General features: G+C 52.4%; 1 protein-coding gene across 2 annotated transcripts in view; it reads left to right on the top strand.

Moving 5' to 3' along the window:
* Positions 1-23,388, top strand: part of SYK (spleen associated tyrosine kinase) — an 84,644-nt gene that overhangs the window by 10,556 nt on the left and 50,700 nt on the right. The window lies entirely within an intron of this gene.

The raw sequence follows: 23,388 nt of genomic DNA, 5'->3' as shown, positions 1-23,388 counted from the left end.
GGACATGCCCTGCGTGTCTGCAGTGAGTGTTGACTGAAGGGTTAGCTCTGTGACAGGTGTGGGGAGGACAGGACACTGGCACAGGTGAGCACTGGCAGGGCGGCCGGGCGTCGTCTTCTGAAACTTAAAGTGTGCATGTGCTTTAGCTCAATAGTTTCACTTTTAGGAACTTACTACACCTATAAATTGACAGAAGTGAAGCAATGTATATGCATACAGTAATTCGTTGCAACGGTTCATTTTGTAATAGCAAAAAAAAAAAAAAAAAAAAAAAAACAAACCAGGAAAGGAAAAAAAGAAATACGTGTCAGGAAGGGGAGCTGGTTGAATAAATGGTGGTCTGTCCCTGCATCGTCATCCCTTGTGGTGGTCTTTTAACAAATGTGGAATCTTGTGCGAGCCCCGCTGGGACCCTGGAGTCTGTTTCGGATTCTGTGTCTCCCTCTCTCTCTGCCCCTCCCCTGCTTGCACTGCGTGTCTCTCTCTCAAAAATAAACGTTAGAAAAATTCTTTTTCAACTGTGGAATCTTCGTAACCCAAAATAGAAAGGTGTCCAAGGTACCGTCGGTGGAAAAGCAGCATGTAGCAGATCACTCTATATTTTTCACAACACGTTCATGCATGGACGGATGTAGGCCACGTGATTTACTGCATACACACACGAGTCTGCCTCTACAAGTGTGTGTGTGTGTGTGTGTGTGTGTGTGCGCGCACACACACGTGAAAATATGCTGAGTGTTCTGGAAGCAAAGGCCCCAAACTGTGAGCAGCAGCTGACCTGGGGAGGGCAGTAACATTGGTTTGGAAACAGTGAAATGCACCTTTTACCTCTGCAGACACGAGGTTTTGGCATCTACGGCGATCATAATAAAATGAGCAGGTGTGCTCGGGAGAGAGAGCAGTGATAGGGCGAGCCTGGAGGAGAGCTCGCTCAGAGCAGAACTTCTGCAGGACTGTCTGGACACCCGTGTGCAAACGAAGAGGGGGACCTGCAGAGGTTGGCCGGACCCCCGCCCTGTGCCGCCGGCCGTGACCCAGGCTCGGCTCACCCGCAGGTGCCCGCGCGGATTGGTTGGGACGCCGTCTGGCGGGTGACCATGCCTCTGGACGTTCATGAAAGCTCCCGCCCCTTCCCCAGGCAAGTGCAGCAGCCGAGGTTGAGAACCAGTTCATAGCACTTCATGGCCCACAGGCACGTCATCAAAGCCTAGTGCACCTGCCATCAAATTCGAGTTTATTGGCGCACCGCGTATAACGGCAGACCTGTGTGCCTTTGACAGCAGAGACTCTGGGCGCGTTAGAATGGTGTGCCCCTGCGTGTACACGCGTGTGAGAAAGAGAGGGAGGCAGAGGGCCAGAGAGCTCACTCACTGTCACACCGCGGACATCCCCTCCATTCCGAACTTGCGCCACAAGGTCCGCGCGTCTGGAGTTGGGGGAGAAGGGGTGTGAGCCAGAAAGCCCGTGTGCTCCCTGCACGACTGTCTGACCTGTAGGAGGTAAACACACACGAAGTGATTCTCAGAGAAGGAACGGACGCCCCAGACTGATAGAAAAGCTGGCACTCTCCCCGCGAGGGCCTTGCACGGCTTCCATTAAAACAGAGAGAGTGAGCAGGGGAGGGTCAGAAAGAGAGACAGACACACAGAGAATCCAAAGCAGGCTCCAGGCTCCGAGCTGTCCTCACAGAGCCCAACGCGGGGCTCGAGCTCACGAACCGTGAGATCGTGACCTGAGCCGAAGTCGGACGCTCAACCGACTGAGCCCCCCCAGGCCCCCTGCACGGTTTCCGTTTTCAAGATGACTGGTTAGCATGGTTCTAGAACCCTGTACTTAGTGGGGGTGGTTTTTTCTCATGAGAGCTGGGGCCATGGTTTCTGGGCGTCTGTGGCTTGGCTGTGAGGCCTCGCTGGCTGCAGCCAGACGGTGACGTGGGGGCTGCTCTGGCTGTGGGCCATCTGGGGACAGTCTGCGTCTGTGCCCTTCTGGGTGCTGATTCCGTCCATCCATGGTCACACGTGGGGCACCATGCTATACTCACCTGGCGGGCCCCCAGGACTCCTCCCGTGCGCCCATGTTTATACTTTATAATCCAACTTTTAGGACCACAGCGTTGACCCGTAAATGCCCAGTTCCCAGAAGCGCTCCTAGAGCCCCTCTCTGGGAGCGGCGTGGTTGGCAGAAGCATACCAGGCACATGGGTCTGGATTCCATCGTTCATGGAAACTTCTTAGGCTCCCGTGAGCTCATCTCCAAAACGAGGCTGAAGTTGCCATCTCCCGGGGCTCGCGGGGCTCAGAGATGCACCGAGCCAGCACCAGCAGCCTGGCTTGCCGAGAGGAGGCTGCCTGAAAAAGGGTGGTGGCTCGGGCCAGGGAAATCATGGAGCCCTCTGTTCGCCTGGGTTGTGGGAAAGGGGTTCTTTCAGGGGCAAAATGATTTTGGAAGACAGTGGGAGGGTCGCAGAAACAAGAGGGGCTCTTACCCAACGGTGGCACTTGACTCTGAAGCAATCCAATGATCCCCTGGTGTCGCGCTTGGGAAGCCTGCTGGGTTTTACCAAGAAACACCCAGGGGGTGTGCTTGTTCTCCGGTGCCATCGTCGGACAAGGACACCCCCTCCGCACGGGGTCACGGCATCACGCCTACCCCGAAGTGCTAAAACACTCATGGTACCATTTTGGCCCTTGTCATGCTCTTTTCAAGTGTCCGCCTGGAGCCACGTTGTGGACATGGTTGGGTGCGCGGTGTTTCCAGCGTGGACCCTCTCTTCGTGTATGCCGGGCGGGCTCTGACTGTCCCTTACATTTCGACACGTCACATGGGATTTGGGTACAGTCCATTTTTGATGTTTGGTGTACGTGCTGGGAGTAAAATGTGTCCTGAGTAAGAAGGAACTGGGAGCCCACTTCCCGGAGGTGAATTGTTAAGATGATTCCCGACAGTCCTGTCACTTGCGTCCTGCTCCACCGCTGACACGTGACCCAGGGGAGGACAGAAGGCCTTCCTGCAGCTTCCCTGCCTCGGAGCTAGAGACGTGCGTTCCCTACACCGCCACCAGCCACGTGTGGCCACGTGTGCTTCAAGTACCGAGAGGGAAATAAAATGTGAAAATCGGTCCTCAGCCAGACTTTAAGGTCAGTAGCCACACGTGGCTTGTCACTCCGAGTGGAGGGCAGAGTCGAACAGCCTTTCCCTCATGGAAGCAAGGTCTAGAACTCCGAGCTGTTCCTTCCTGGAGTCAGGGGAACACAAGCTTCTACCCCTGCTGCCAGGGCCGCTGCCGTGGGGAGTGGATTGGAACCCTTGCCACTTTTCCACCTGTGAGCGCGGTGCCTCCCATTTCCTTAAATGGCTCTGACCCTGCGAAGTGACAGCGACCCCAAGACGCCCGCATCCTTCGGATGAGACCCCCGAGTCTTGTCCACAGGATCTGGCCTGGCCCTTTCCTCTGCAATAGTGACATCACCTGCTCAACACAATAGCGTTCACCAAAACACTCATCACACGCGTGCATATAGCACACGCATCGTGCGTGTGCATGTAAGCATACGCACATATGCACGCACCACACGGGCATACACACATGCACATGCCACCCGCACAAGTGCATGTACACACACACACACACACACACACACACACACAACCCTGGAGAAGGTTACTGACTGACGTGTCCTTGGGTTAAGCACTCTTGGTTCGGTATGGTTTCTGGAAGAATAAACTAGTTTCTTGTTCAAGAGGATTTTCAGGTAACGGAGAAAACCTTTGTACTTGTTCATTTCCCTGCGGTTAAAAAAAAAAAATCCAACATCATTTTCTCAAAATATTTGGAATGCGAGGTTGTGTCCATTTAGAAAGAGATGTGTTCCTCCTAAGGCAGGAGGCAGAAAAGGCTGTGTGGATGTTCCACACGTTGTAGTCTTTGCGGTGCCAGAAGCCGAGGTCTTACTTTCTGGGAGCGTGTGCGGTGGGCTCGGTGAGGCCAGCTGAGAGGCGGGCATCCTGGGGCGGCGGCTGCGGCCCCGGGGACTGCTCAGGTGACCGTGCTGCCAGGTGGGACGGCCCCAGCGGGGCGCCCGCCCCGCCTCCCCCTCTGTCTGGGCAGTTTGTCCGTTTCTGGGGTTCCCGTGCTGCTGAACTTGGCCAGAGATAAGGCAGCCTGCGAGCAGCATTTCGGAAGGGTTTGGGAATTCTAGAACTTCCTTTCATGATTCAGCCTGTGGTCAGGAAGCCTAGCAACACACGCTTCCTAAATTTAGCTCGCCGGCCTGGCCACACGCATGCGCCCCCCTCGGCCAGGGACGGCCAAGGGCAAGGTGCCTCACCTGAATCGCTGTGTTCACGGGGCCGATGTGGGTGAGATGCTCCTTGCTGCACGCCTTTTCCTGGACGCCGCCTACACATCACCTCGTTAGATTTCAGAGCAAAGCGGATTCTTTCCTCTACCTCCCCAGCCGTGTTACTGCTCTCTCCTGTGGCCGGCTCTGTCTGCGTCAGCGTGGGGCTCCAGAACCTTCCGTCCAGAGCAGCGATGCCCCTCCACCCCTGCCTGGCCACGCTGGGCACTGGGAAGAGCTTTCAAACAGTCCGGACGTCTGGGCCCCAGCCTTGGAGCTTCTGAGTCATCTGGGGCTAGAACTCCATCACCAGGCACTATTAAAAAAAAAAAAAAAATGAACCACCCAGGCTATTCTAAGCTGTAGTCAGCGTGGAGAATCTCGGTTCTGGTCTAGAACTTTCTTTGTTGTGCTAATCCAGCTTGCTCAGGAAGGCAGACCGCATAGCCTCAGTGCATGAGGACACCTAGGCAGGGCAGGGCTGGTGTCAGGGGGTGGGGGGAGCAGGGCATCTGCACCACTCGGAAACGCCCGGAGAGATCGCAAAGCAGGTGTCGAGAAGGTGGTGTAGACAGCCCTGCTCTGGCCTTCTGATTCTCAGGGGAGGCGTCCAAAGCTCCCTGCCCACAGCGCGCCAGCCCCCAGCCCGGCTGGCCCGCGTGTCCCTCGGGGTGGGCTCCCATCCTTGGGCCAGGAAGGCGGCCGGGGAGATGGCTGAGATCATCCACCCCTCCTCACTGATAGGCTCCCGGGTGAGAGAGTCCAGGCAGAAGGCCCTCTCGTTTCTGGAAATTTACTTTCGTTAAAGCTCTGAACATGCGTCCCACCCCTTCGGCCAGCATCTCCTCTCCAGGAAGGCTGATCTTGCGTCTTTGGGGTCTCTGTTGTCCTTCTTCCGTTCTCGTGCTACATTCCCTCACGTTTTGTTGATTTGCCTTTTCACCGTCCTCGAGCGACTCCACTCTGTCCATCGCTGTCTTCACAGCTGAGGGCCTGCTCTCTTTCCCGCTTCCCCTGCTTCTGCTGGCTTATTTCTGGCGGCTGTCCTTGCCTCCCCGTCTCCTCCACTAGCTTTCGTGTCTCCGGTTCAAGCCACTGCTTTAACTGCGGGATTATTCCATGAAGTCCTTTGATTCCACAGCCATACGTGCGGCCATGATGTCGTCAGCCCCTTGGGACGTTCTGGGGAATGTTCTTTATACGCCTGCCCCCTGTCTCTCCTATTGCTGGTCACCTTTATTGTTTTAAAGTTTATGTATTGGTTTGAGAGAGAGAGATTGAGAGAGAGAGACAGAGAGGAGGAATTGGCTTAATTCAGAATTGGCCATTCAGAATCTCTCCACCCTAAGAAATGGTGGACTCCCCCACTGCTGTGGGGGCCCCAGCTCTCCGGGCTTCGTCTGAGGTCTGTGGTGGGTCCCTTCCTTGACCACCTGCCCTGAGGGCCTTCATGCTCTGGGAATGAGCCTTCACTGCATTGGGCTCTGCTCCCCCCAAGTTGTCGTTTGGGGTTAGAGGGTGTCTGCTAATTCCGTGGCCTTTCTCTTCCTGTTCTTGTTTGGGGTTATTTCAGAGAGGAGGGGGTCATGACCTCTTCACTCTGTCAACGCGCAAACTACCTGATGTTTTGATACTTATCTTACGGAGCAACTTAGAGTGTTTGGCATTTTCGTTAAGTTTCTTCAGGAACAGGTAAGAATACACAGACGAGCTATTCTTAATGACCAAAAAAATTTGTGTGGCACTATTTACTCCTGCCAGCCTCTCCGATCTACATGGCCAAACATGGCTGTTTGCTTGGCTGACTCTTTGATCCGGTCAGCACATTGATTTATTGGCCACTTGCCACCAGCCAGGAACAGTACTAGGTGCTGGGGCTGTAGCAGTAGCCAAGAGCCTTCCCTGCAGTCAGGTTGTTTCTGGTCAGACTGGAGGAAAGAACAGGAGGGGTGCCTGTGTGGCTCAGTTGGTGAAGGGTCCAACTTTGGCCCAGGTCATGATCTCATGGTTCGTGGCTTCGAGCCCCGCGTTGGGCTCTGTGCTGACAGCGCAGGGCCTGGAGCCTGCTTCAGATTCTGTGTCTCCCTCTCTCTTTCTACCCCTCCCCTGCTCATACTCTGTCTCTCTCTCCCTAAAAGTAAATAAACATTAGAAAGAAAGAAAGAAAGAAAGAAAGAAAGAAAGAAAGAAAGAAAGAAAAGGAGAAAGGAAAGGAAAGGAAAAGAAAGGAGAGGAGAGGGGAGGGGAGGAGAGGAGAGGGAAGGGGAGGAAGAACAGGAGCCCCAGGTCTTGATCTGACATGACCTCATTTATTCTTCCTGACAGCCCTCTTTTGGGAAGGAAATTTACAAATACAGACAAGTGCCAACACATTTATAATTAACAAATGTTGCCATTTTTTGCCATCTTACCTATTTTTTTGCCCTTATTTCTCCTAAAAGAACATTCCAAATAAGGTGAAAGCTATGTCCTTTTTGTGGACCGTAATTTGCTCAAGACCAGAGGGCTGGTGAAGGAGCAGCAGGACTGACAAATCAAGCTCGGGTGCCCTTTGGGGCAAAGGCCGTTCATGCTCTTGTTTACTCTGCTGCACTGATTTATGCACATGATGCTGATCTTGCCGTGTTACCTGGTGGCTCGTCTACAGCAAATATGAACATCTGTTCTAGCAGACCAGACAGACTTGTCGCAGGTCGTGGACTTCTTTTTGATACATGTATGTAAAACCTATGGTTTTGAAGATGCCAGGAAATTTTTTAGAGCCGACAAATACAGCAAGATGGGGTTATCAGGAGCTAAGACTAATTGAGGTATAAATTTTGCACATATTAGTATCTATCTACTGCCGTACTGATTTTTACAATAACCTGTACTTTTCTGTCTCATTTGTGACCATGGATGCCCTTGTGAATATTCTGGAAGTCCCTCAACATGGATAAAGGATGAGGGGTGCCTGGGTGGCTCAGTCGGTTAAGCGTCGGACCCCTGATCTCAGCTCAGGTCTTGATCTCATGGTCATGAGTTCAAGCCTCGCAGTGGGTTCCTCTCTCAGTGGGAAGCCTACTTAAAAAAAAAAAGAAAAGGAAAGGGAAAGGGAAAGGAAAGAAAAGAAAAAATGGGTAAAGGGTGAATCTGAGACTTACATATAGCATCTTATAAAAGAACAAGACAGTGCATTGATTAGTTGATGGAAACGTGTGACCACAGACCCCCAGGAACCTAGTCTGTACCTCCCCTAGAAGCAGTGGTTCCTATTCACTAATTCAATGTTCAGGGTCATTTTTTAGGACATTACCACACACCATGAGAATTGCTGTATTTTGTTTCTTTCTCATATAAATAGGGAAATAATTTTTTTTAATTTTTCTTAATATTTACTTCAGAGAGAGAGACAGACAGCACGAGTGGGGGAGGAGCAGAGAGAGGGAGACACAGAATCTGAAGCAAGCTCCAGGCTCTGAGCTATCAGCACAGAGCCCAACGCAGGGCTTGAACTCACAAATCATGAGTTCATGACCTGAGCTCAAGTTGGATGCTTAACTGACTGAACCACCCAGGTACCCCTAGGGTAATAATTTTTTAAAACCAAGTGGATTTGACTATTTTTATAGACGACATGATTTTGAAACAAATGAACTATTTTACAATATAGTGAAAAATTTATTTAAGTAAATAAAAAAAAATTAAATGCACCCAGAACTTTCTCTACAACAGGCTCTTGTCCAGGGAGAAGATCTTGTCACCGCTGTGTCCCATTGAAAAAGAGGGATTCCTCCTACTCCGGTGCCCTCCTGACATCTTATGTCACCTGAAGGACACACACACACACACAAAAAAAATCCCACACCCATGGTTAACGGGGATTAGGCTTCAAGTAAATTACTGGAACATAGCAGGCAGGATAGAAAGTGTGGGTCTTGAGAAAAAAAGAAGCCACACCACTGGAGAAAACACTTGTGCAGATCACAGCCTTATGGCCCTGGCTCAGGGAGAGCCTGAGGGTTAGTGTGCTGTTATGGAATGCTCCCTTCTTTTTTTAAAAAAAAAATTAAATGTTTATTTATTTTTGAGAGAGAGAATAAGTGGGGAAGGGCAGAGAGAGGGGGAGACATGGAATCCAAAGCAAGCTCCAGGCTCTGAGCTGTCAGCACAGAGCCTGACGCTGGGCTCAAAGCCATGAACCAAGAAACACGACCTGAGCTGAAGTCAGATTCTCAACTGACTGAGACCCCCAGGTACCCCAGGAGTGCTCCCCTTCCTTCGTGCCTTGCCTCCAGTGGGGTGTGGTACAGCTGTGGATGGCAGGCAGAGAAAATAACTACAGGAAGTGCACTCTTCTGAGCAGGAGGGCTCAGGGGAAACCCAAAGGCAATGGGGGACACACAAACAGGGCACAGAAGAATGTGAAGTCTGGCACCTGCAGCTACAGAAATCCTAGGATGGTAATGTAAATCCTCACACTATGAGTCCATTCACTTCAGTTCATATTACCTCATTCAACACGTCTAGGTTTTCAACAACCAAAAAAACAGGTTGTCAAAAAAAAATCAAAACACTCCAGGTTTCAGCAAAAAATTACTAGGCATACTAAAAGGGAAGGGAACATACAGTCACCACAACAGAGATCCAGAAAACTCACAGAAAGAAAGAAACTAGAGACAGAAAATCTTGGAAAAAAGCCAGAGAGGGGTGGAGACCCTAAGCACAGAGGAACAGGGGGTAAGAGTTATTTATAGGAGATTTTCTATCATAAACTGTGCAAACCAGAACTGCCCTTTTGAAATATTTTAAATGTTAAAAAAGAAAAAAAAAAACACAAGTGCCAACCTAGAATTTTATATCCAGCTCAAGTATCCTTCAAATGCAAAAGAGAAATAAGGACTTTCTTGGACAAACAAAAGCTAAGAAAATTTGCCACTAGCTGATTGGCCTTACAAAAAAAAATGTAAAAGAAATTTTTCAGACAGAAGGCAAAAGGTATAGATCTGAAAGTTGGATCTGCCCGAAGAATGGAAGAGCATCAGCAAAGGAAAAGATGAAGGTAAAATAAAATATTTTACTTTTCTTATTCTTCATTGATCTAAAAGGCAGGTATTTATTTAAAGTAGTACAAGTAACTGTGTACGGAATGATTCTCACGTGTGAGTGAAATGAATGGTGGTATTGTCACAGATGTTCAGAGGGAAGAACAGGAAGCTGTCAGGAGGTAATTCTACTGTATGAAAGTTCGATTTAAAATTTAGGTTTTAAATGTATATTATAAACTCCCGGGCAACACTAAAAATTTTTTAAAGATATGCTGGGAGCATCTACAATGGAATCATGTAAGATGCTTGATTAAAACTGGAGAAAGCAGAAAAAGAGGAGAGTAAAGAGCAAATTCTATGAATAAAAAAGCTACAAACATGTTAGATATCAATCCAATTAAATCACTAATCGCTTTTAATGCAGATGGTCTAAGTACCCTAGTTAAAGTACAAAGTTTATAAAAGTGGATCAAAAAACGTGACCCACCCATTGCAAAAAAAAAAAAAAAACAAACAACTTATCTTAAATGTAGAGACATATGTGGATTAATACTAAAGGAATGGAGAAAGATATTCCATGCTAGCACCACTGGAAATAAAGATGGAATAGCTATATTAATTTTCAATAAAACAGACTTCAGGAAATGGGACCATCAGGGATAAAGAGGAGTGTTACTTAACAATAAAGGAATCACTTATCCAAAGAGATAGAACAATTTTAAACATGTATGCACTTAACAAAGGACATCAAAATACACAAGGCAAACACTGATAGCACCGAAAAGAAAATAGGCAAATCCCTTGTTGTAGTTGGAGATCTCCATCACCTTCTGTCAGTAATTGATAGACTAAGTAGGTAGAGAATCAATAATGGTACACGTGACCTGAGCAGCACCTTCCACCCTGTTGATCTACTCAACATTCATAAAATATTCAATCCAACAACAGAAAAATACTCATTCTTCTCAAACTCATATGGAACATCCATCAAGATAGAGAGTGTTCTTGGAAAACGTATGGTAACATAAGTTCTTATGTAATGTGTATAAATCAAAAATAATGTGTAATTTATGTGAATATAAAATAATATAAATTGTGTTTTCAGGATACAATGGAATTAACCTAGAAATCAGTAACAGACCTCTGTAAAATCCCCAAATATTTTTAAATTAAACAACAGACTTCTAAATACTTAGTGGGTCAAAGAAGAAGTGTAAAGGGAAATGTAAAAGTGTTCCCCCACAGAATAAAAATAAAAATACCCCTTATCAAAATTTGTAGGATGCAGCCAAAATAGTGCTTAGAAGGAAATTTTTAGAGGTAAATGCATCTATTAGATAAAAGGAAGATGTAAAATCAATAACCTGTGCTTCTACCTTGGAAAACTGCAAAATAAAAGAGAAAATAAAGCCTAAAGCAAGAAGAAGAAAGGAAATAATTAAAACAAGAGCAGAAATCCTTGAAATTGAAAACAGGAAAACAATAGAGAAGACACAAATTACTGGTATCAGAAATAAAAGAGACGTCATCACTGCTAATTCTGTGCACATCAAAGAGACAATAACCAAATACTGTGGAAAATTCTGTCCTCACAAATGTGGCGGTGTATATGAAATAGGCTAATTCCTGAAAGTTGCAAACTCTTTTCAAGCTAAGTTAATAATTAATAGCCTCCTCCCTACCTGAAAAACAAAAAGCACCATGCTCCTGTGGTTTCATTGACGAAATATATCATACATTTAAGGAGGAAATTATATCAGTTTTCAACAATTTTCTCTTTCAGAAAGTAGAAGCAGAGGGATGGAGATAACAGTAGGACTTGATGTTTAGGTTAACATAGATACAGACGGATATGTAGAGAAATACTTCAGATGTGTGTACATATACAGGTTAGGTATACTTATATGTATACTTTCTCTGTCATCTCGGAGGGTCTAGAGATAGTGACGTCCTAGTAGCAGTGAGCACACTTTGTGCCCAGATCTTGGTTTCGAATACCACTCTCAATCCCAAGGAAGAGAGAAATGATAGGCTAGGAGTGGAGTAGGTAACATACTAGAGACACCTGTGGTATCTTTAATGCCAGAAATAAGGAAATGTCCCCCAACAAAACAAAAACCACAATGATAGAGCCATTTGAGAAGGACAAAGGCACCAGCTGGAAGGGTGCCCAGTGGCCATGCCAGAACAGTGTGAGCAGCAGAACAAAGTAGTTTTGGATACACAACTAAATAAATACAAGGGGGGTAGGGGGAATAGACAAGTCTACCCTGCAGAAGAAGTCCAAACAACTTATGAAGATACTCTGCCCTCAAGGAAGTGGAACACACCTCCCCTCTCCCGAAGCGTGGGCTGCACAGAGTTTCTTCCTTCCAAAAGGAGTGGGATGGAAGGGATGGGGTGGGGGAACAATTTTACAGTGGAGAAACCCAACAGGCACCCCTCTTCCAGATGGTAAAGATTAACATTAACGGTGACAGGTGATGTTGAGAGCATGTACCCTCCATCTGATGGGTCAGATGGCACCTTCCCCTGTGGGGTCTCTCTCCCCAAAACACCCAACTGCGATCTAACCATGGGACAAACATCAGACAACTCAGATGAGGAACGTTCTACAAACTACCTGAGCAGTATTCCTTGAAACTGTCAAGGTCATTTAAAACAAGGAAGGTCTGAGAACATGTCACAGTCCGCAGGTGCCTGAGCAGGCATCAGAACTAAATACAGAGTGGTGTCTTGGGTGGGGTCCTGGCACATAAAAAAGAAGGCATTAGGTAAAAACGAAGGAAATCCAAAGAAAGGAATGAAGTATGAGCTTTAGTTAACAATAATGTGTCACTGTTGGTTCAATAGTGAGAGATGTACCGTAGGCATATAAGATGTTAACAGGAGAAAGGTGGGGTATATGGACACTCTGTACTATCTTTGCGATTTTTCTGTAAATCTAAACACATCCTAAAATTTAAAGTTTATTTAAAAAGTAGAAGGGGCGCCTGGGTGGCTAAGGCAAATTAAGCATCCAGCTCTTGGTTTTGGCTCGGGTCATGATCGCGGGGTTTCGTGGGTTTGAGCCCTGAATCGGGCTCTGCGCTGGCAGCACGGAGCCTGCTTTGGGATTCTCTCTCTCTCTCTCTGCCTCTGTCTGCCCCTCCCTGCTCGTGCTGTCTGTTCTCTCAAAGAAATGAACTTAAAACAATTTTTTTTTTAATTTAAAAAACAAGTAAAAGAGACATATAGAAACCATCTCTGCCCTCAGGGAGGCAGGCATTCATCCAATACTCATGCTCGGATATGAAGTCAGGACTGTGGTCAGCGCTGCGAAAGAAAGGCATGGGGTTTACCTTGAGGGGGATTGGCTGGTCTGGGAGCATCTGAGGGTACTGCACTGAGAGAGCCCAGTGGGAGCGATGGGGGGACCAGCGGGTCGGTCCTGAGATGAGAGGGTGGATGACAGTGGACCAACAGCAGAGAAGTGGAGGGCTCAGGTTTTGTTGGAAGGGTGGGCGTGTTTGGAAGGGTGGCCGGTGAAATGGGTAGACTGACTGATGTGTTGCTTCCAGCAACACAGAGAAGAGAGGGTACTGCCCGGACTTCGATTTTTGTCTTGTGCAGCTACGTGGATGACGTTGCTGGGCTGGAGTTCTCAGACCTGAGCTTGTGGAATCACAGACTCGCTGGGCCCCAGCCCCCACAGCTGTGATTCAGCAAGTCCCAGTGGGGCCTTGACTTTTCCATTTGTATCTCTTTTTTGTGTTTTTCAAATTTTCTTTCTTTTTTTTTTTTTTTTAATTTATATCGTAGTTCGTTAACAGGGAGTGCAATATTGGTTTCAGGAGTAGAATTCAGGGATTCATCACTTGTATACAACATCAGTGCTCATCACAAGTGCCCTCCTTAGTCCCCATCCCCCATCCAGCCCATCCCCCACCCACCTCCCTCCGTCAACCCTCAATTTGGTCTCTGTCTTTCAGAGGGCCTCCAAGGGCTGCAGCTAAGGAAGGGCTGGCCTCCAGCCTGGCTCTACCGTGACTACCTGTGTGTCCTTTGGGAGGGCATTGACCTCCGGAGCCCGATGCCAGGTCTGTGAGCTTGGGCACCACTACCTTTCGTGATGCGGGCAGGTCAGCCGACGCCCCGCGAGCGAGTGCTTGAGAGCCTCCCTTTGCTATCCTGCCATCTGGGTCACTGTCCCTCTCACGGCACGAATGGTGCACACCCAGGCTCTTTGCGGCTCAATCGGGTCGATCCTCTGTGGCATGCCGATGCTTCTTGCGCAGAGCTGTCCCTCCTGTAGGTCTGGGGTGCAGTCGGCTTCGGTTAATTTTGCAGACACATCCCTGTGAGTCTCCTGGCCGCACCTAAGTAAACCGTCCACCGACTCCTTCCGGCTCCAGGTGTCGGGACAGGGTGTCTCTCCATGTTGGGTGTTCCGGGAGACAGCACAGCCTTGAGTGTGAAATCCAAAGTCGTGCTCACGACACAGAGGCATGAGTACGCAGCAGATGCGTGTCGCAATCCGAGACAGGTGGAAAGTTATGTCTCCCGCCGGTGCGTGATGGCCGTCTGCCAGGAGACCTGGGACAGGGCCCAAGGAGAGCTGGCGCCCGCACCCTGACCCTGCACACCGGCCCTGCTGACCTGGAGACTGTATCTGCTCAGCCTTGCCAGCCCCCTGCTGGGAATTGCCATCCTGCTAAGATTCCTCTAGTGTTTCTCTCCTACGTGGTCCGGCCTTGTAGGGGAATTTGATACTTAAAATAGCTTAGGGTTGGGGGGCGCCTGGATGGCTCAGCTGGTGAAGCATCCAACTTCGTCTCAGGTCATGATCTCATGGCTCGTGAGTTCAAGGCCTGCATTGGGCTCTGTGCTGATGGCTCACAGCCTGGAGCCTGCTTCGGATTCTGAGTCTCCCTCCCTCTCTCTGCCCCTCCTCTGCTCGTTCTCTGTATCTTTCTCTCTTTCAAAAATAAGTAAACATTAAAAAAAGAAAAGAAAACAGTCATAGTGATTTTGGGTGTGTACTGAGAAGCACTTGCCGTAGATGTCTTAGCCCACGTTAGCGTGTCCCGGTGGGTTGAAATCACGTGGTCCGGGTTCTCCGGCAGCTGCAGGGTCCCTGCAGTTTGTGTGAATGAGGTGCGGGGACGGGAACATAAGAAAGAGTGTCCAGAAGCTGAAATCCTCAGCCAGGCCCCTGCGGACGGGACAGGAGAAGCCACGCGTCTGTGGGGTGACCAGGGTCTCCCTGCGCATCACCTGGGGCGGGACCATGGAAAACCGTGGCTGTTTTCCGGCCGGTCCTGCTTCCCTGTGTGGTCTGCCCTGCGGAGAGGCCGGGGACAGCTGCCAGCCACATCCAGGGTGCCTTCGGGCCACAGTGGCTGGGCCAGGACGTCCTGGGACCTGCTGGCTGCAACCCCACCCTCTCCCTCCTCAGGAGAGCAGGGCGGGATGTGACCTGGTGACACCTTGGATGTCATCCTGTGTTGACGGATTCTTGGCTAGGCACCAGCTCACCTGTGAACAAGCAAGCGTCCTCATTCAGGAGCCCCACCCGTGAGGCGCCCGTCTGCGTGAGCCCGGAGCCCCCGCGGACAGGCCGCAGGGGTAGCCCTCCCTCCCCGGGGAAGGTGGAGCGGGTTTTCTGGGCCCGGGCATCGGCAGGCTCGGCACCGGGTTCTGACTGTCCTCTGCGGCTCCCTTTCTCTTTCTCCCTCTCAAAATAAATAAATATACCTTCGGTGATTTCTGTTTTGACGTTAAATCGCTTGCGGTGGGCTGGTCGCTTAGTTGCAACCACGAATGTCGAGAGTTAGCCTGTATGTTGACAGGAGAGCCTAAGAGCTGTGATTTGTGCGGCCGCGTCAGCGGAGAAGCATCGGGATGGCCCAGAGCGAGGTTCTCTTGTGGGGCCCGAGAAGCCGGGTGCCGGCTGAGCCACATCAGCCTCTCCCTGATGGGCCGGTAGTGGCTTCCAGCTCTTGACGTGTGGCCAGAGAACTCTGGTTTGAAGGTCTGGATGATATTTTCCAGTGTTGACACTTCTTCTCGCCTGCAGACATTAGCAAAAAGTCACTCCGTCCAGCCAGCCTTAGACTTACGTTCTATTTCTGAAACGTGTGCCTCTATTCTAAGAAATGTGCTTTCCTGCAAACCCAGATCGGGGAATGCTTGGCAGAGATCGCTCTGTGTGGTTGTGTCTCGGACGAGCAGCAGTGTGGCTGGACGGCAGGCCCCGGGGAGGCTGGGGACAGTACCGCAGGGCGGTCTCGCTGAGGGCGGGCTGGTGGACACAGGGCTGACTCGGGCCGGGAGCCACGGCGTCTGTGTCCACGCGTCGCCTTCCACGTGGCCAGATCCTGCACGCAGAAGGCACCGCCCACGGCTCCCTGCAGACCCGCCAAGGGTGGTCGTCTGTGGGGACTTCGGGGGCAGCCCCGCTGTGCCCGCCCCAGCCTGGCCGTCTCTTGTGACTAATCGGCCAGCCCCTGCCCAGCCCCCAGGAAGCCCTGTTGTCCCTGAAGGCTGGACTCTCCTCTTATGCAAATTCACCGAACTGTGAGATTGTTCCTTTTACTCAAGCCCCACACTTAATTCTCTCAGCTTGAAGCCACAGAGGAAATTCCCAGGCAAATCTCTATCACGGCTGCTTTGCATCGAGGTGGCCGTGTGCCTCTGAGTGTGATACGCCAGGGTCTTTTGTACTTTTCTGCATCTTTCTGATTTTGTTCCCCTCTGTGGCGGGGCTATGGCAGAGACTGTCCGGAAATGTCTCCCCAGAGCGCCGTTAATCGCTGCCGCTGTTGCCTCCGTCCATATGATATGGGGAGGCTCTGGGGCCCAGTGACGCGAAACCCACCCCCTCAGCATGCTAAGTGCTGTTGGAGATGTTCTCTGCAGGAAGTGGAAGGAGACGCACCCTGTGGTCGAAGGTTCAGCACCTGTAGGAGCCACGGCTCAGTGGGTCTTAAGAAAAGCAGACATCCTGAAGCACTTGTCCGGGCTTCCGACACCCAGGACAGATGGGGCTTAAGAAAAACAGAGGTACAGAGACACAGGCCACCTCTTCTGTTCCTACACCAAGGTTCAAAGCACTGAAATGAACATGGGTTTAGGGAACAAGAATAACAAGTTTAAGAACGTAGACTTTTGTTTGAGAGATAGAGAGAGAGAGAGGGAGGGAGGGAGAATGAGCAGGGGAGGGACGGAGAGAGAAGGACAGAGGATCCAAAGCAGGCTCTGCACTGCCAGCACAGAGCCCGATGCAGGGCTCGAACTCGCGAGCCATGAGATCATGACCTGAGCCAAAGTTGGACACTCAACCACCTGAGCCACCCAGGCGGCTCTGAGAACATAGTCTTATCCCAAAGCAACACTGTGCATCCCTGGCCACAAGGATGGGCCTTTGCAGTGGAGGTGAGGAGTGAGAGATCCCGTAGTCAGTCCTCATTATTCACAGATTCCACGTTGATAATTCGCCTCCTCACTGGAACCTAGTTGCAGCCCCCAGCCTACGCTCTCCGTGTCTGTGTGGTCATTTGTGGGTGCACGCAGGGCGGTGAAAAATGTGAGCGTCCTGACACCCCATTCCCAGCTGAAGCTTGATAAGGCGACGCCTTGCCTCCTTGTCTGGCCTCACGCTCCACACGAGGGTCCTTCTGGTGGTCTGTGTAGGGCCATGTTTTTGCGTTTCTTTGTGCTTCTGGTTGGTGTTTGTGCCGGGAACGGCCCAAGCTTAGTGCCGCGGCGCTGAGTCATGTGCCGAAGTGCCGGCAAGCTAGGTCCCTGGGCTCCTTTACGTCCACGGACTCCACTCTCTTCCGGCCTGCCCTGCCCTGCCCTTTGCTCACGGTGATGGTGCTAGGGAACCACACAAGGGGAGGTGTGACCATCGGACGTACGGGCGAGGATGCTCATGGAACGGAAGGAACAGGTCACGTTTGTGAGCAGGCCAAAACCGCGAACACGGTGGTCTCCCGTCGGGGGACCCGGGGAACATTGCCCCCGGGGAACATTCGGAAACGCCTAGAGACGGTTGGGGTTGTCGCACTTGGGGAACTGGGGTGTACTACTGTCAGCGAGTGGAGGCCAGCCTGTCATGGACAGGACAGCCCCCAGAACAGAAGGGTCCGGCCCAAACGTTGGGAAACCCTGAGCTGCCGGGTGACAGATGGACGGGAGGAACCAACAGGAGTGTGAGGAGTAAAGGGCGGTGTTGGTGTGTGCGTCGAGGGTGGGGACGCGTGAACGGAGCCGCTGTTGCTAGCCAGAAGCCCAACGTGAATACCAGCGTGCTGAGGCTGGCCGTGTCACACCGGGATACCGAGGGCAGACCCGGGAGTGGCCCGCGCCCCCGTGTGGGTCGATCCCCGCGCTGGCAGCCTCCAAGCTGGCCACACTTTGAAGAGGGTCTTGGGGGAAGTGGAATCGCACGGGCAAAGTGACCAGGAGGGCGGACGCCCTAGAAGTAACGTCAAGGCCGCGAGGACGGCGAACCGAGAGCGGAGCCGTGAGCGAGCACCGGACGGGCGTCTGGGGGAGCAGGACCGGAAGCATTCTGGGTGTCCTGCGGGCAGACGGGGGGTCCGGGCTGCAGGAGGAGAGGCAGGGAGTCCACTGAGAGACCCTGTTCTAGCAGACCCGTCCAGAGAGCAAAGTGGCAGCTGCACGTGGGGAGTCTGTGTTGTGCACAGCGTGCGTTCCCCGTGGAAACTCCAAACAGGAGAGACGAGCATGTTCCCGTTTAACAGGCATTTTGGGAGCCCCCGGGAAGGCACAGGGTGTTAGGGGTGCAGGTCAACACTTCCAGACCTTGGAGCTCCCGTGTGAGGGCAGGAAGAGCTGGTTGGTGGTGCATGCGATGAAGGAGACAAACCCTTCAAGGGATAAAGATGAATGGCGGCGTGTCATCAGCACAGACCTCTCGGAGGAGGTGACGTGGGCCGAGAAGACCAGCCAGGGGGACGTGCAGCAGCCGGGGACAGGAAAGGCCCCGGCACATCAGGACGGGGCGGCGTGGCCCGACGTGGCGAGCACGGGTGCAAGGGGGCAAGACGAGGAGAGGCTTGGGCCAAACCAGGGAAGAGTTTGGGATGTGACGGGGGACAGGGAGATGGCTTGCCGACATCAGAGCAGACCAGGAGCAGGGCAGGTGGGGGGAGACCCATCGATGTGCATGGAAGGTGGTGGGTGCCACCAGGGTGGTCTGGGGACATGGTGAGAAGTCGTGGCTTTGGGATGTATGGAAAGGAAAGCTGATGGGAGCTCCCTGGAGACCCGGCCCCGCCTCGTGCACAGAGCTCACTGCTTCCTTACGGGACGGACACACCCGAGAACGAGCGCGTCATCTTCTGGATCAATGTAGGTCAGTGCGCCATGACAAGGAGGGGTCTGGACACTCTAGGGTCTCGTCCTCAGCAGCTGCTTAGGGTCGGCGTCATTTCCCCAGGAGGACGGGACGCACACCAAGTCCCCTCGGGGGCACGTGAAGGTTGGTCGCCTGTCGGACACTCGGGAGGACACGTCAGGTGAGCAGTTCAGGTCAGGAGCTTGGGGGACACAGGTGGCCATGCTGGCGGCGGGGGGTGGGGAGGAGGCCGTGCAGGGAGAGATGCAGTTGGAGACCCAGCCCCGGCCCTGGGTTGCAGATTAATAAGCAGATAAGGAGCCACGGCATCAGGGGTCAGCAAAGAACATAGAGGCCGACCCCCTGAAGTCAAGGCACTGGGCCCGGTCCAGTGCTGCCTGAAGCTCAAACCAGAGAGGGCCGGAGGGGTGACCTTGGGTTTGGCCACGTGGCGACGTTAGCAAGGGCGTGGGAGTACAGGCCAGGCCGAGGACATCGGCGGGAGAGCAGAGGACGGCGCAGGGGTTTGGACCGAGAAGAGAGGGGCACAGCCACCCACCAACCTCCCAGCCACTCCTGGCGTGTACATGTTACCCGTGTGTGTGCCCATGAGTTTTCGAAGACAAAACGAGATCACTCTGCACTATCTTGAAATCTGCTCATATTAATCAACCAGTATTTCTGGCCACCTGCCATGTGCCCGGAACAGTTCCAGACACACAGATGGGGCCGTGAACACCCGTCTCCACCTCGGTCCCAAAGCCAGCACACTGGTGTGGGGACGAAACAGGGATCACCCTCAGCGGGAAGTCATGGTGTGTTGACTGAGCCTCGCCTGTGCAGATGAGCCATGGCGGGGTGGGGTGGGGAGGGATGGGATTGTCTCCTGTGCAGATAAGCCATGGGTTGGAGGGAGAGGGATTGTCATCTATGCAGATGAGCCATGGGAGGGGAGGGATTGTCACCTGTGCAGATGAGCCATTGTGGGGGGGGGATTGTCACCTGTGCAGATGAGCCATGGGAGGGGAGGGATTGTCCCCTGTGCAGATGAGCCATGGGTGGGAGGGAGAGGGATTGTCATCTATGCAGATGAGCCATGGGGGGGGAGGGATTGTCACCTGTGCAGATGAGCCATGGGGGGGGAGGGATTGTCACCTGTGCAGATGAGCCATTGTGGGGGGGGGGATTGTCACCTGTGCAGATGAGCCATGGGAGGGGAGGGATTGTCCCCTGTGCAGATGAGCCATGGGTGGGAGGGAGAGGGATTGTCATCTATGCAGATGAGCCATGGGGGGGGAGGGATTGTCACCTGTGCAGATGAGCCATGGGGGGGGAGGGGTTGTCACCTGTGCAGATGAGCCATTGTGGGGGGGGGAGGGATTGTCACCTGTGCAGATGAGCCATGGGAGGGGAGGGATTGTCCCCTGTGCAGATGAGCCATGGGTGGGAGGGAGAGGGATTGTCATCTATGCAGATGAGCCATGGGGGGGGGGGAGGGATGGTCACCTGTGCAGATGAGCCATGGGGGGGGGAGGGATGGTCACCTGTGCAGATGAGCCATGGGGGGGGGAGGGATTGTCACCTGTGCAGATGAGCCATGGAGGGGGGGGAGGGATTGTCCCCTGTGCAGATGAACCATAGGGGGCAGGAATTAATCAGCAAAGGGGGAGGTGCTGCCCCAGGCATCACAAAATAAGATTTCGTGTCATGAAACATTTTTCTATTATGAAATGCACGTTGAACCCGTGTCACAAATTGGCCCCAGAGGAGCAAGTGATGCTGTTGTGTTTTGAGAAGCTGGCCACACAACACCCTGAAGCCTCACCTCCCTGGAAGGTACCTGTGCAGGTGCTCAGGCCGAGGTCGGGGGCTTAGGGGGTCCAGTGTGGGCCGCCCAAAAGCCCTGTTTGTTTCTCACTTTTGAGCTTTTGAATAAAGTGGTTTTGCACGTGTAGAGAAAGAACTGGGAACATTGAACTAGCAAGCATTAGGTAGCGTTTCTTTTTTTTTTTTTTTAATGTTTATTTATTTTTGAGACAGAGACAGAGCATGAACGGGGGAGGGGCAGAGAGAGAGGGAGACACAGAATCGGAAGCAGGCTCCAGGCTCTGAGCCATCAGCCCAGAGCCCGACGCGGGGCTCGAACTTGCAGACCGCAAGATCGTGACCTGAGCGGAAGTCGGACACTTAACCGACTGAGCCACCCAGGCGCCCCATTAGGTAGCATTTCTAGGCACTGTTGAGAAAACTATCCTGATGGGCGTTAAACACAGTTTGAGCTACAGACTTTCCCTGGGGTCAGAAGAAAAGGCAGATTTAGCCTGGAAGCAGGTGCTGGGTGGTGGGGAGGGGGAGCTGCGTCGATGGGCACACGGAGGAAGGTGCACGGCGGGAAGTCACCGCGGGTACCTGGTTCGGCGGTGGGAGCAGCCCGGACGAGGGCCGAATGAAGACGCACAGCCTTTGGGGTTTGCCAAGTGAGCCAGAGCTGGTGTCCGAAAAGCAGGGCTGAGAACAGCCGTGTGGCCGTGAGCTCATGGGGACGATGGCTGGACCCAGGCAGCCTGTGTTGTGCAGAGGAGGTCGGAGACCAGGAGAAGGCCCTGGGTGGGTGGTAGGGGTGCAGGAACAGGGCATCACAGACACTGTTCGTTCCGCAAATTAAATAGTCCGAGAACGTGCCCTAAGCTGTCCTTGCACGAGCCATCTCTGCTGTCAGAACCCCGCACCACCACCACCGGCCAAATGTGTCAACCCTGAGGTCCCCAGGCAGTGTCCCCTGTGGCGAATCACACCCCCAGAAAAAGGCTGCTCAGCCCAGGGGGCGGGGGATGGGGACTGCTAACGCTGAGCACAGCCAGGCCTCCAGGCCACCCCCTCTGCCCCTGAAAGCTGAAAGGAGCCACCTGCTGGGAGATGAATGTGTAGGACCCTCCCCTGGGGGACGGGCCAGCAGGTGCCTTGCCCTGTCCTGTCTTGTTCTGATTCCTCTCAAGGGCCCTACAGGCCAGAGAGCCAGCACCCATGTCCAAAGCAACAAATGACGAATTTTGAAAATGGTTGTTATGTTGTTGGGATTTAGGTAAATTACAAAGTGTTTGTTCACATTTAAAGTATGGTGCTTGAGGGGCGCCTGGGGGCTCAGTCGGTTGAGCGTCCGACTCCAGCTCAGGTCATGATCTCACGGTTTGTGAGTTCGAGCCCCGCATCGGGCTCTGTGTGGACAGCTCGGAGCCTGGAGCCTGCTTCGGATTCTGTGTCTCCCTCTCTCTGTCCCTCCCTAACTTGTGCTCTCTCTGTCTCTCTGTCAAAAATAAATAAACTTTAAAAAAAATAGGAAAAGAAATAATTGCTTCCAAAAGACATCTTCCCAGAGGTGTTTTTTGCTCATGGCATCCTTAGACCACGTGCAACTGTAAGCTGTATGTAACAAAGCAAACTGTGGACCAAGAAAAACTGATCATTAACAGTCCAGTGCTGACGAGGAAGCCAGACGACTATTTAATCCTTAAATTATAATAAAACTGATGTCTTTTGCGGGGCTCACTCAGGAGATTGGGCAACATCGCCTAGAGAAAATCGTTCCCTCTGTCAGGCATGTATTCTTTTTTTTTTTTAAGTTTATTTATTTTGTGGGGGGGGCAGCGAGAGTGAGAGAGAGGATCCCAAGCAGGCTCTGTGCTGTCAGCACAGAGCTTGACGAGGGGCTTGAACCCACAAACCGTGAGGTCACGACCCGAGCCGAAACCAAGAGTCAGGGGCTCTGCCCAACCGACTGAGCCCCCCAGGCACCCCAGGCAGTTATTCTGATGCTTTATCGCGACGTGTAGGAAAACCCATGGTGGAGAAGCTGTCTCCCATCATCGTGTGTGTGTGTGTGTGTGTGTGTGTGTGACTGTCTACACCTGAGTGCAACGTGCAGGGGCACGCGCTTTCCTCCCTGGATGTACGGATGGGGTCGCCTAGATAATTCTCCATGCGTGACAGGCCCTTTTGGTTAAAATACACACTGCTTTGGGTATCTGGGGATTGGCAACGCGTAGACCCTTCTCTTCTCCAGCATCCACCGCATTCCTGAGGTGCGTGTGTCTGTTCAGTGCCGTCTTGGTGACGGGTGTCCTTGTCGAATGTGGAACCCGCACCGTTTCTTTAGTGTCCTGGATTCTTTAGTGCCTGGATGTGGTCTGGAGAAGGACAGGGAGGGGACAGCGTGGCATCCGAGGCCAGGGGCCCTGACAGGTTGTCTGTCTTCATGCCCCAGGGCAGCGGCTGGCCCTCCCCCTGCCCAGGCCGAAGGCCCGTGAGCCGAGGTGCATGCGGCCTTGGTGCTACGTGTGTGAATGTGGCTGCTCCTTCAGCCGTCTGGTGTCCGTCTACCAGACGAGACGCAGTAGCCCCAGTGCCCAGGTCTGTGTTGCACTGCGTGACCGTCATGACTGTCCCCGTCTGGAGAGGGTGCCGGGCCGGGCACCTGCGGGCCGTGGGGCCAGCGCCTGAGCCGTCTTGCAACGAGACTTTCCGTTGTAGCGTGTCTTAGACTTCTCTGTCCCGACCGGAAGAGGAAGTTAATGGGGTCACCTTTGTCCCGTGCTGTGTTTTGGGGCTCGGCGCCGAGGCGGCGTGTTTGGAAGGAGGACCCCCGGGCCCCTGGAGGGAAGAGCTCTTGGCCCCATCG

The sequence above is a fragment of the Acinonyx jubatus genome, chromosome D4, assembly GCF_027475565.1.
Source record: "Acinonyx jubatus isolate Ajub_Pintada_27869175 chromosome D4, VMU_Ajub_asm_v1.0, whole genome shotgun sequence".
Classification (NCBI taxonomy): Eukaryota; Metazoa; Chordata; class Mammalia; order Carnivora; family Felidae; genus Acinonyx; species Acinonyx jubatus.
Note: the sequence above shows the minus strand (reverse complement) of the source record. Positions and strands in the feature narration are given on the sequence as shown.